We start from the raw sequence: 13,955 nt of genomic DNA on the forward strand, positions 1-13,955 counted from the left end.
GAAAACAGCAATGCTGGCTGTGCTTCTAAATCCTCATAGGTGCTTTTCATTCCCATCCACCAATTATGCAAAGTTTTTTGTTGAAATTCAGCAAGCAAATTTCCATCTTCCCTAATGTCAATCAGTGGTTCTTGCAAACTAATCAAAAGGTGCTACATTTTTATATTTTTAGCAAATAGGTTCTGAAACATTTTGTTTGACAGATTTTTTAAACAGGTTAAAAAATCCTGTTTCCAAGTTTTTAAAGCTTATATACATGGGAGCCGTTATAGGTGATATATGTACAGCATTTTCTATCACAAAAATCACAACAATGGAAACATTTCCAAATATTTGTTTTAAAAATGCTCTCTCCATAGCACTAGTTTCTTTCAGAAAGCAATTTATCTTTCAGTTATTGTTTACATGTCAACATACCCTGGAGGGACAGAAAGAATGTGTGTGTGTGTGTGTGTGTGTGTGTGTTTGTGTGTTCCTTTCAAAATATCTGTTCCCTAAATGCAATGCAGTATCCTGGATTGGAGTCTGGAACAGAAAAAAGGACATTAGTAGAAAAACTGGTGCAATCTGGAGTGTGGGGTTTCGTTAATGGTAATGCACCAATGTTAATTTCTTAGTTTCGACAAATGTACCTTGGTCATGTAAGAAGTTACGTCACGGAAACTGGGAAAAGAGTAAACAAGAAGTCTGTGTATTATCTTTGCAACTCTTCTGTAAACCTCAAGTTATTTCAAAATTGAAATTTTTTTAATTTGATTGTATAGCATGCTATTGATAGCAAGTTGTCATTATAAGAATAGACAGCAAGTTTGAAACACTTTTCTTTTTTAAGAGAAAAATGCATAACCCCTCTTTAAGTTCCCCATCTTATTAAAGTATTTTGCCACAAGATAACCACCAAGCCCCTGTATCTCATTACAAAATAACCAAACCTCTATATCCTTGTTGCAAAATACTGTAAGGATTCTACTATCTATTAAAGATCTTAGTTTTATAATACAAACCACATCGATGGCATCCTGCATCATTTTGTGCCCATCTAGCCTTAACCTCTTTATTTCAACAGCTAGTCTTTGAGTGAATTTCATCTTTGCAGGAATCTCTATAACTTTAACCTGGAATCCTTCATGTATTGCGGTTAAGGATCTACTCTATAGAGAGTTATGTTTATACTGTTTTTCCATAAAACATTGTTTTTATTAAATAAGTCACTGGTTATTGAAACTATATCTTCTCTGGTCCATCTCATAAAAAAGTAATTCTTTGTATATTTCATTATTGAAACCCAAATCTAGCACATACTATAAACTGAAACGTTAGAAACATCTGTACTTTCATCCAATTGTAGAGCGATTCTCCCCGACTGCACAATTTGTTCTCGTACTTGTTACTTCACATCTTCAGTGGTGCTGTCTTTGCATCTTCCAACCACATTTGCTGACAAAGAAATGCACTTTAGTTTGTCCATGAATTGTTTTCTGTGGATTATTTCATCCATTTTGCCTGAGGAAGGAACAAAAGCATTTTCTTGATGATATGTAGCTTTTTAACTTTTACTATTAAGTAAGAAAAATCTCAAAAGAGGCATCTAAATATTTGTCACAAGATCTCAGAACTTATGTAAAGAACCAGAGGGAGCATCACATAACTTTAGACATCACTGTAGAAAAAATATTACAGGTTTGTCTCTGTGTTCTGGGTCTTGGTTTTGTTTTTTGGGATTTTTTGTTTTGTTTTGTTTTTTGCTGAGGAAGATTTGCCCTGAGCTAACATCTGTGCCAATGCTCTTCTAATTGGTATGTGGCTCGCCACCACAGCATGGCCCCCAACAAGTGGTATAGCTCTGCACCCAGGAACTGAACCCGGGCTGCCGAAGCAGAGGTGCCTAACTTCACCACTAGGCCACGGGGCCGACCCCTGGGTCTTTGCTTTTAAGTCTATCGTATCAGTCTGGAGAGGCTAGGTTATGCTGTGATAATAAACATTCCCAACATCTGTGGCTTAAAGCAATACAGGTTTATCGCATGCCACAGGCACATCACAGGTCAGCTGTGGCTCTGAGCCACAGTGTCCTCACCCTGGGACCCAGACTGACTAAGCAGCTTCTTTCCAGAACATTCCCAGCCCTTGTAGCAAAAAGAAAAGAGAGTGTGATGGATCACACACTGGCTCTTAAAGCTTCTACCTGGAAGCGATGTCTGTCACTTCTGCTCACATTTCAATGGCCAAAACAAGTCATACGGGCACACTTAACTCCAACCAGCCAGGAGGCCAATCCTATATCATGCGCCTGAGAAGAGCATCAGAGCTATGTGGCACACGGCACCAATGATGTCCATGCTTGTTAACAGCAGACACTTCACACTCTCATTAGTGAATATCTCAAGGTTTATCTTTAATGGTCATGTGCATAAATTAAGAAGACTTACAAAGTCTTCTTAAACTCTTCCTCCTTTTTTGTCTAATTTCTTGTTGAAAATGATTAAATCATCATTAGTGATCCAAAACTTTCTATTCGGAGTAGAAGTATAAGCCTTTCCATTTTCTAGCTGTTTGCTTGTACTTGCATTTATTAGTAATCATAATTTTAAATGTTAAAGCCACATGCCCGTTTTGTGAGGATTACTTTAATTAAAATTGGATTATCTTATAAAAGGACATATATAAAAATGTTTTTAGTGGCATTGCTTATTGTATCCCAAAACTGGAAGCACCAAAAATGTCCATTAACAGGAGAATAGATGCATGCATGCCATGGAATGTTACACGGCTGCGAGAATGAATGAACTACGATAACAAAGTGACTTGAAGGAGTCTCATAAATGTAACGCTGAATGAAAGAAGTGATTAAAATATATTATCTCATTTGTACAAAGTTCAAAAACATGCAAAACTAATACGTGATGCTAAAAATCAGGATAGCTGTTACCAAGGGGTAGGTAATGACAGGAAGGGGGCATAAAAGTGGCCTCTGGTGTACTGGCAACTTTATGTTTCTTAATCTGGGTGCTGGTTAATTGGATGTGCTCACTTCATAAAAATCCATTGATCCGTATCCTTATAATTTGTACACTTTTTCTATGTATAAATTACACTTCGATTAAAAGTTTACTTAAAGTCAAACAAAACTACATAATCCATAGATCCCTTAACCAGCCACATATAAACTGGAAATACATAGCCAGAAGTGACAAATGAGGGCAGGCACTGCCGTTAACCCTGTTGCCTGTGGAACCCCCCTCCTCCCTCGGTGTACCTCGGCCCCTCCATGCCCCACGACCACTTGACACGTAACAGGACACCAGTGTCAATCCATATATTAACTGTTAGTAAAGATCAACTTGTCTCTTATTTTTAGGCAGAAAAATCAACATAAATTGCAGTTCTAATATTTTCTTCCCACTTCCAAAGAATTGTCTTGAAAACCCCACTTTGGAGACAGCTGTTCCTTGGTTCTAAGCCCTCATCAGGACATGGATGGGGCCTATGGAGCCCGGTGATGAGAGGCACACACTCTAAAGACCAGATCCTCCCCACCCTGCTCAGTCAGCGTGTAATGAGGGCCACACCCTACCCAGCAAGTCTCTCAGAGGCCTAGCACAGATGCTCTGATAATTTTAAATATGGGAAAACATGGGCTTCAATAATGCAAAACTAGGGGTTCTCATTAAACAACATACACACATCGGTAGATCTCTGGTATCCCAACTGATCATGAAATAAATGCTCTGGTGATGCAAATGTCCTGCACAGTATAGAGTATACACATGGATTATCAATTTTAAAGAACTCAGAGGAAAATGAAATGCACTTTGCTCTAGTACTGCACTAACTGGGTCAGAGGGCACTGTATTTTGCATGATTCAGAAGACACTTCAGAGTGTAATGCTTTAAAACACACAATTCATAAGAAATTGAGGTAACATTTGAACCTATGTCTTTCTAGCTCCAAAGCTCCTGTTCTTTTTCTACATTATGCTGGGTTTTTAAAAATAATACAACTGCTGAAAATAGAAAATTCAGAGGACTGCAAAGAAGGATGGTGAGGCAATGATACCAACAAATCTAGGCTCATACGGTCCCTGATTCAGTTGGAGAGTCCTCCAAACAGACCCTGAGACAAGGCTTTGGTGCAAGGAGTTTATTTGAGAGGTGATCCCAGGGAACATGTGAGGAAGTGGGAACACAAGAAAGGAAGAGAAGCAATAAAGATGGAGCCCACTGCTGTGGGCAGCTGGATTCAGTCTTCCTGGGGGTCCTCTGTGAGGCTGTAGCACACACCTCAGAATTGTCCCATCAATGGGGCAGGGAAGCTGAGATATATTTATTGTGGTAAACTGAATAATGGCCCCTCAATGATGTCCACACCCTAATCCCCAGAACCTGTGAATGTGTTACCTTATATAGCAAAAGGGACTTTGCAGATGTAGGTAAGTTAAGGATCTTGAGATGGGGAGATTATTCTGGATTATGTCGGTGGGCCCAATTTAATCACAAGTGTTCTTATGAGAGGGAGGCAGGCGGGTCAGAGTCAGAGAGAGGAATTGGAAGATACTGCATTACTGACTTTGAAGGTGAAGGAAGGGGCCATGAGCCAAGGAAAGCAGGTAGCTTCTAGAAGCTGGAAAAGGCAAGAAAACGGATTTTCCCCTAGAGCCTCCAGAAGGGATACAGCTCTGACAACAGCTTAATTTTAGCCTTTAAGACTCATTTCAGATTTATGACCTCTAGAATTGTAAAATAATAAATTTGTGTTGTTTTAAAACATTAAATTTGTGGTAATGTATTACAACAGCAATAGGAAATATATAGAGATGTAGTTGGTTATATAATACATGTATATAGTTGGTTTCTAATTAATCAACTCACATCCTTCATTGATTGAAAGTTGCGAAGCACATTCCCACAGCCAGAGAATGTTTTCAGACAGAGAGACATGGGAAACCATCAGGAATTCTCTGCAAGTGATTGAGTGGTAAATTTGCGTGTGGGCTTCCTGGCAACCATGGCAAAAAGAGAAAAGACTGTGTCTTAGAAGTCTCTCTCATAAAATGTTCTTCGTAAATTTTATCTATCAGTGAATTCTTCAAGGAATTGATCAGACCTATCTTTTATATAGAGGATATTTAATGGGCAATGCTTTCAATGAGAGTTTAAAAGAAAGTGTAGAATTTCTTTTCAGGTGTCTGTTTCTCAATCAGCCCTATACAAAGGTAAAAAGCAAAACGTTCAAACTGAGTTTAGGGAAATCCTCTTTGTGGCGAGTGAGTTATGTGGCTCTCTCCCTAAGATGGAGCTTCTAGCATGTTCAGAAGCAAATGTCAGTGACGCTCTCATCCTCTCTCTCAGGTATCAGTTGTCTCTCTGACTTGGGGCAGAAGCTGGATATAGAGAGCTAGTCCTTTCAGGGCTGAGCTCTCAGTGTGACCCAGGAGGGCAGATGCTCTGGCATCAGTGGAAGTATACCTATGAGCTGGGGGTCCCTGCTGGGTGGACTCCAGGTTGGCCCTGGAAGCTGTCTGGCCTGCCTTCTCTCCCAAAGGGGGTCCTATAATCAACAGTGTTGGGTTGCAAAGAATAGAACCCCCATCAGACTTTCTCAAGCAAAAATGAGGAGTATATTATAAGGAAACAGAGGTTTCACTGGATTCAAGGACAGAAAACAAACGTCACCCAAGTTATGGGGAAGCAGGAGGGCACAGGAACCGGTCACCCCTCTCTCCACCTCCCTCTGGGCTCACGTGGCCTCTCTCGTCTCCACACTTCTCTGAGAATCTGCTCTGCTCTCTCCCCAAGTCCTGACTCTCCATCCTGATCCCTCAGCTTCCACTCACCATTGACTATTCCAAGACCCCTGGGTCCAGATTTCAAACTCCCAGTAGAGAAATGTGGCCCAGCTCATTGCTTGGGGAAAAGCCTGCAAGGCACAGGTCACTAGGTCACTCGTCGGAATGGGGTAACCATGGGCCAATCAGCCAAGGGAGGTGGGGGGTTATGAGGTTCAGGGCCAGACAACATGCCCTGCTGCCCACACAGAGCCAGGCGTCATGCATGCAGGGTTGGAAATCTCCCCCAAGATGCAGCTTTGGCTTTGTTCAATGATCCAAAGGAGGGCTTGAGAGAGGCCCCAGCAATGACCCCTGAAAAGTGAGTGTGGTTGAGCGATTACAAAAATGCCCCCATCCTCTACTCCTCTCAATATCAACACCCTTGCAATGTGACTTTGCAGCTCCCTCCATCAAGAAGTGGAGTCTGTTTTCTCACTCCATGCGCCTGGGCTGGCCTTGTAACTTGTTTTGATGAATAGAATGTAGTAGAAGTGAAATTGAACAAGTTTTAAGCTTAGACCTTGAAAAGCTTGCATACCATCTCTCTCTCTCTCTCTCTCTCCCCCTCTCTCTCTGTCTCTCTCCCCTACTCCATTTATATCAGAATCCTGATGCTGCCGTGTGAACAAGACTGCTGGAGGGATGTGAAAGACACATGGAAAGAGCCCCTATTTGGGCCAGTTCCCCCAACAAAGGCCATCCTAGACTAGCCAATTGACCATAGATACATGAGCATGTCCAGCCAAAATCAGCCAGGCCTGGCCCAGATCAGAAGAACCATACACTTGACCTGTAAGCTCATGAGCAATAATAAATGTGTGTTGTTTTAAACAAAGTTTTGGAATATTTTGTTACGCAGCAATAGCTAACTGGTACAGCAAGTCAGGACTTGAGTCCCCCAACTGGTCCAGGGAAGTGTGATTATGAAAAACTCTGTCTGTCTTGCTCCAATGGACAAGATCTGCCCCTAAGTAGTTACTTCTCTTCCACTGCTGCCCCATACACCAGCCAGGTTGCAGGAGCTGCCAACATCCCCGTACAAAAGAACCAAGCAGCTTGTATTTGGGCTACTCGGAAATGACCTCTTGGGCTTTACAGGATGTTGGCCAAAGGAGACTTTTGCTCAGACAAAGTTGATCTCCTCAGCAGAGGTGAGATTAGTAAACAAGAGTAGCTGGACGTCAAAACTATGATCAGAGAGAAAGAGAGATAGGTCTCTGTTTGCTCCAGCAGGATGGAAGTCTGGACCATCTAAATGCCGAATCAAATCATAGTCCAGAAAGCAGGAAGAGGACTGAGGCATCAGCCTGGATTATGCCTGCCTGTGGACTGAAGTCTGATCTCTCGAGAGATTATGTCTTCTTGCTCTGATTCTCAAGTATTTGAATCGGGGACACATAATCATTAAATATCAGACTAGGGCTAGGGCTGCATGGGTACAGAATTTTGCCACTTACAAATGCATTTGGGAAGATTTAGAGGTTTTTTTCCTAAGAAGAGTGTCCATGGCTTTTATAAGATTCTCAGAAAAGCTATGACCCAAAAAGAATAAGAATTCCAACTGCAGAGAGAATGCAGGATGCAACATTGCCTGTCTATATCAGTGTTTCTGCAGATTCGTAACTGTGTATTACTTTGTCTACATATTATTGTACGTACACATTACAATTCCTATAAGAAATTGCAACCATGTTATAGGATCCATGTATTACTATAGTTATCTATCCCGTATAGGAAATGTCACTCCAATTATGACTTATGGTAGCTATTTTTACTGTATCTAACTTAATGTATCTATATATTACTGTAACATATTTATTGCTGTGGCTGTGTGATACTATATCTCGATACTGTAATTCTGTTACTTTATTTGTTATTTATCTACCTTAATGTAGCTAAAAGTTATTATGTGTATACGTAATTGTGACTGCGTGTTACTGCAATTACATTACTACTTCTATATGTTACTATATCTATGTAACTAATTCTGTTACTGTGTGTAGGACTGTAATTGTATTACTCTATCTACATGTTACTGTATTTATGTTATTGTATCTAGATGTTACTGCATTTATTACTGAAGTCATGCTTTACTGCAACTAAATATTACTATGAATTTGCATTTACTCCAATAAAATAATAATAGCTACCATTTGTTAAGCAACTTCTCTGTGTCAGGCCCTCTTCAGCTGCATGCTTTAAGTACAATTACCTTACTAAATCATACAATAGCCCAGCAAGGCAGATATTATTACACCCATTTTACAGATGAGGAAACTGAGGTGCAAGAGGTTAAGTTAATTGCCCAAGGTACACAACCAGTATGTGGCAGTGGAGCTCAGGGAGGAACTTTGTACCCAAGTCTGCCTGACTACTGTAGCTATTTGTGACAGCAGCTATATAACTCTTGCACTGTACTTGTATGTTTAAGGCCTAAGTGCAGAAAATGGCTCATTGTCCAAAGATATGAAAAGGCACTTGCTGGGTGTAGAATAAAGTTTTTTAAACTATCAACTTCATTTTGTGACACTTCTGTTGAATTAGGAGTTCCTGAATTCAGAAACAATTAAGTTACTAAAAGAACTTTGATTGAGTTAGAAGACAATAAATTTAAAGAACATTGAAATTCATTCTCCTAACGTTCAATGAATTTATAAAGAGAGAGATGGTTACATGAGCTTAATTGTTGATGAGCTCTGTGCTTATGAACTTTATTGATTCTAAAATTGCCTGCAGGCTGGGAAATGACAGATGTCCTCCAACAAAACTGCCACCACCAAGAACCGAGCCCCTTACTCACCTCCTCCAACCTTGCAACCTGTAATGACCTCAAGCTTCCAAGGAGGCTCCAGAAAATTCCCCTCTACTCTCAGAGCTTCCAATCTCAAGGCTGCAGCCCCAACCCCTGCCAAGTCCTCTTGGCCTTTGCTTCCTGCCCAGTTCCTAAGTCCAGGAGTGAGTTCTGTTAGGAATGAGGCCAGTAGGGCCAGGGCCTTGAGCTGGAGTCTACAGGAAGAAGTTCTCAGAGAGGCCTCCAGTGACCCAGCCCCACCACCGGCCCTGCTCTGAGCAGAGCCGGCACCAGGCATACCTGTAAGGTCGGCTCCCTTGGTCTCACTGCCTACTCCCCCTCTGATCCAGGCCTTAAAACTCGCAGGTAACTCTCCCAGGCCTGCCTGCTCCACGGAATCCAATGATGCTTGCTGCCCTGACCCCCTCCCAAGGCAGGTCATTGCCCCCCTCACAGGCTTTCCATCCCCTTTATGGGCTCCATTCCTCAGAACTGAAGTCTCTCTTCCTTTCATGGTGACCACCACCTATATTTATAAGTAAGTGGGACAGAGCTTTAGAAGACCCCATCCCCCTCAAACCCAAATAATATTGCAGCATGGTGACTAGGGCTTCCTGAGACTAATGCCTAGATTATGTCTGGATTGTTAGTGAGCCTCATTTTGAACATTCATAGTACTGAACAGCTTTAGATCAAGAAGGTGGCTCCCTTGCAAATCAAGCGTCTAGCTTAGGAATGGTAAATACAAGACACACAGAGCACCACTCCTCCATCCCATATCCATTCCAGACATCACTAATCAATCACAGACACTCTTTCCTACAGAGCCTGGACACAGCTTCAGAACCCTTCTCAATCTACATCTCCAGCTACCACCAATTGACCTAAAGTGGCACATGAAATAAAATTCATTTCTCTTCTAGGCCAACTCCTTCACTGTGCAGATGGAGAAACTGAGGCCCAAAGGAAAAACAAATTGCCCAGGTTTACACACGTCAGAAACAAAATCAAGATAAGAATCCAGAGATCCTGGCCTCTAATTCCAGCCATGAGGGCGGAAGATGTGGCTACACAGTGGGGCAGAGCTGGGGAGATTTGAGTCTCACATCTAAGGATGCCCCAAACACTGACCAAAGAGGAGCCAATGAGAGCCATGCTCCTCCGCCCCGTGGTTTCCATAGCAACCCTCTGGCCCCTGGTTTGGGATGGGAAGAAGGAGCAAGGCTTCTGAAGTGTTTTGATTCAGATAGAAGATGACCTAAACCAAGCCTTTACATACATTAAATTATCTGTTCTCACAATAACCCTACGAGAAGGTACTGCTACTGTCCCTGCTTTACAAGAGCAAACTGAGGCATGAAGAGACCATCAGTGACTTGTCCAAGCTCACACAGCTGCCAAGTGCCGACGTTGGGACTTTAACTCAGTCTGGCTCCAGAGTTGATGAACTTAACCACTCAGGCTACCAGACTGCACGCACACACACACACACACACACGCACACACACGCACACACATCTACCTCTGCCAACAGTGCATGTGAGTGCCCATCTCCCCTGCGGCAGCCACCAGATATTATTAAATGGTTCAATTTTGCCCATCTGGTAGGTGAGCAGTGGCCATCCGTGGAGGATTCATCCTGGTCTTCATCCAGGTCTCACCTGGGCCAAGAGCCTCACCAGGGGTACCATTCCAAGTCTTGGTGCGTCAACCTCAGGAGGGAAGGGGGAGGACGGCTCCTGCTCAGGGGGGTTTCTCTGCAGAGGAAGGCCAGTCCGCCAGAGACCTGAGCTGGAAACAATAGATCATCCGTTCACCGGGATTAATGAGGCTTCCCCATATTTGTGGAGAGGTGATTAAGGAGCTTGTAGCTGCTTCGCCTCCTGTCAATAGAACAAAAGGCTCAGTAGCCGCAGTTTTCAGAGGCTTTGGGGGGAGGGGTATGGGCAAAGGGGTTCAGGGGTCTGCTCCTGGCTCTATGTTGCGCTTTCCTACGTAGGCGCCAAATACCCTCCCCAATGTAGAACCCCTCCCCTTGCTGCCCATGCCCCCCACGTGTATTTATTGAGCTCCTAACATACACCAGTCACCATGCCAGGTACTGGGGATACAGAGACAACCAGGACAGAAACAGCCCCTGCCCCCACGCTCTGGCAGGAAGATAGACTAAACAGCTAAATATATGATGATTCACTTAATTCCAAGTGTGATTAATGCTGCCCATGAGAAGTACAGAGAACCATAAATGCATAGACAGAGGCTCTTTCTCTCTAGAGAGTCAGAGGAGGTTCCTGGGAGGTCTAGGAGGGGGAGGTAGGGTCTCAGCCAGGTCTCTTAGCTAGGTCAACTTGATAGGACTAAGGCAACATGTTGGAGGGGCAGGTGAGATTCTGACCCAGGGGATATGATGGAATGCACCGCTGACCTACGTGCAGAGCACAAATGGCAGAAGAGATTTGGAGAAGGCAAGACGATGAGGTTGGGCACCAATGAGGTGCCCAGTGGGAAGTTGGCTGGATGGGCCCGGGGCACAGGAGCTCAGTCTGGGATGAAGACATAGATTTGGAAGACAGTATAGAGGTCACACAGTAGTTAATGTTGTGTGGTTAGATGCCACTTCTAGAAGGAGACGAAAGGAAGCCTAGGACTGATCCCTGAGGGAAGCTGCAGGAACCAGAGAAAGGGGCTGATGAGAGAGGAGGGGAGAACCTGGAAAAAGGAGATGTTTCAACAGAGGGAAAGAGATAATTTGCCGAAAGCAAAAGAATTGACAGTGTCAGCTGCTGCCAAGAGATCTAGTAAGATAAGGACTGAGCTGTGTCATTGGATTTGGTAAGTGAATCACTGGTGGCTTTGGCAAGAGTGGCTTAGCGGGAGACAGAAGCCAGAACGGAGTAGGTGAGGAGAGTGCGAAGGAGAGGAAGCAGGGAATGCGAACGAGCCTTTTAAGAGTGTTGTTGTGAAGGGAAGGTGAGAAATGGGACAATTCCTTAGGAGACACTTAAAGGGCTTTCCAGTTGCCAAAAGCTTGAGCAAATGTGTCAGCTGAGGGCTTAATCCAGAGCTGGAGAAAGAGGTGGAGATGTTGAATGAACGACCAAGTGGATGAAGGAATACAGGCTTAAGGAGCTAATTGATGGAGGCAGGTCTTAGAGCTGGTTGGAGGGAATATGATCCAAGGCTCTCACGGAGACGGCGGGGGGCCTGACCAAGAGGTGGACCCTTCCCTCTGAGATAGGGTGGGGGTGAGAACACCGAGGGTGAATGGAGGGAAATAGAGGGAGCCCACGTCTGATGACCTTGACCTGCACAGCACAGGTCAAGTTGAGGTTGTCTGCAGAGTGTGACGGTGATAGAAGGAGAGTAGAGTTGGGAGGAGGGCGGAAAGATTTGGTGAGCAGCTGGGGGCATGTGACAGTAAGACAGAGCAACAAGGGCCCAGATGACGCTGGAAACCAGTCTCGATACCCACAACAAACTACGATAGCTCCTATTTGTTGAGTGCCTCCATGTAAGTTATTTCACTCTCATAAGAGCCCAGCAAGAAAGGCCTCATTATCCTTTATGTAGAAACAAAGTAACTGAGGCTCAGAGAAATTGAGTGACTTGTCCAAGGTAACACAGCTGCTATGCAGCAGAGCTGGAATTTGAACTTAAGACAGTTAGATGCCAAGCCCCTTGCTCTTTTTTCTGACCTGTGAGTCAAACTCTGTAATTATCCTCAGCATCATTTGGCTGACAGGAGTGGGAGGGGAGACAGAGGGTGTGGACCTGCTCAGGGCTGGGGGCTGTGCTGGCCAGTGGTGTCATGGGGCCAGGAGACCAGAGAGGTGGGGAGATCAGGAGCGAACGGCCGCCCGGGGGTCTGGGCCAGGGGGGAGGTGGGGTGGTGCTGGTGGACTACAAGGAACCATGAGGACAGAGAAGAGCAGAAGGGCCTGTGGCCACATGGAGTGTGGAGGGAAGGGTAGGAGGGAGGGAATGAGAAGTAGGCAACACTAAAGACCTTGGAGACAGGATCAAAGAACATCACACTGCAAACTCAGGTAAATGGACTTGACCCAAAGGGGAGGAATTCAGACAACGATTTAGTGGCTCAGAGAGATCTGGGGTCTGATACCACTCTGACATTTTACTATCTCTGTGACGTTGGTCAACTTGCTTAAATTCTCTGGGCCATATTTTCTCTCATCTATACAATGGGATCAATAGCCCCTATCTACACCCTGTACCTATAAAGCAAAACCCTTCAAAGGCTTCCCATCCAAACTCCCTACCATGCCTGACAGTTGCTGCATAAATTGGCCTTACCCACCTCTCCAGCTCCATCCCAGCCCACCATCCCTATCACTCACTCTGCTTCAGTGTATCAGTTAGCACCACAATCAGTTAGTGCTGCGTAACAAACCAGCCCCAAACTCAGTGGCCTACAACAACACATCTGTGAGTTAGCTGGAGTTTTACTGATCTAGTCTGGGCTTGGCTGAACTTGGCTCCAGGCCATGAATTGAGTTCAGGTCTCCTCTACGTGTCTCTTATTCTTCTCGGGCATTCTGGGGTATGTCCTTCTCTTAGCAATGGCAGAGCACAAGCCCAATCACACAAGCACAATTCAAGCCTCTACTTGTATCATGTCTACTAGCATCCCATTGGCCAAAGCAAGTTACATGACCAATCCCTAAATTAAAACAGTAGAGAAATGGGCTCCTGCCCCACAAGGCCACAGCAGTGTGTGGATGTATAATACAACTACAGCGGAGTGAGGAGTTGGGACCAATAATTCTGTCTACCAAATGCAGTCATCTCAGCCTCTGTCAGTGCCCAGGTCCAGCTGTTGTCGCCTTAAAGCCTTTATCCCAGCTGTTCCCTCCACCTAGGATGCTCTCTCCCACCCTCTCCCATTCATCTCGTGGCTGGCTCTGTTCATCTTTTGAGCCTCAACTTAACATTATCCCTTTTAAGATCTTCCAGTTTGCCCAGGGAGGGAATAGAACAAGATTTGGTGAACATGTGGCATTATCCCTGCCACAGCCCTCTGATCACGTAGAATAAAGGCCTCCCTCAGCTGAATGAGACGACCACCAAAAGTGGACAGAGAATGAGGCAGAACCCCCAAGAAGGAGATCTAAGAGTTAGGGACAAGGACAAACAAGAAGAGAAACAAAGGCAGAGAGACAGAAGGGTGAGGGGACAAAAGGAAGATGCCTAGGATGCAGAGTGACAGACACCGGCCAAGGGAGGCACAGAAGGAGACAGCTAAGAAAGTCCACGGAGCCAGTGGCAGCAGCTGTTGCAGAGAAATAAGCCCCAGAGGGGCCGTGGGAGAGAGGACGAGC

This window comes from Ceratotherium simum, chromosome 22 (assembly GCF_057802395.1).
Source record: "Ceratotherium simum simum isolate JZ-2026a chromosome 22, ASM5780239v1, whole genome shotgun sequence".
NCBI classification, from domain to species: Eukaryota; Metazoa; Chordata; class Mammalia; order Perissodactyla; family Rhinocerotidae; genus Ceratotherium; species Ceratotherium simum.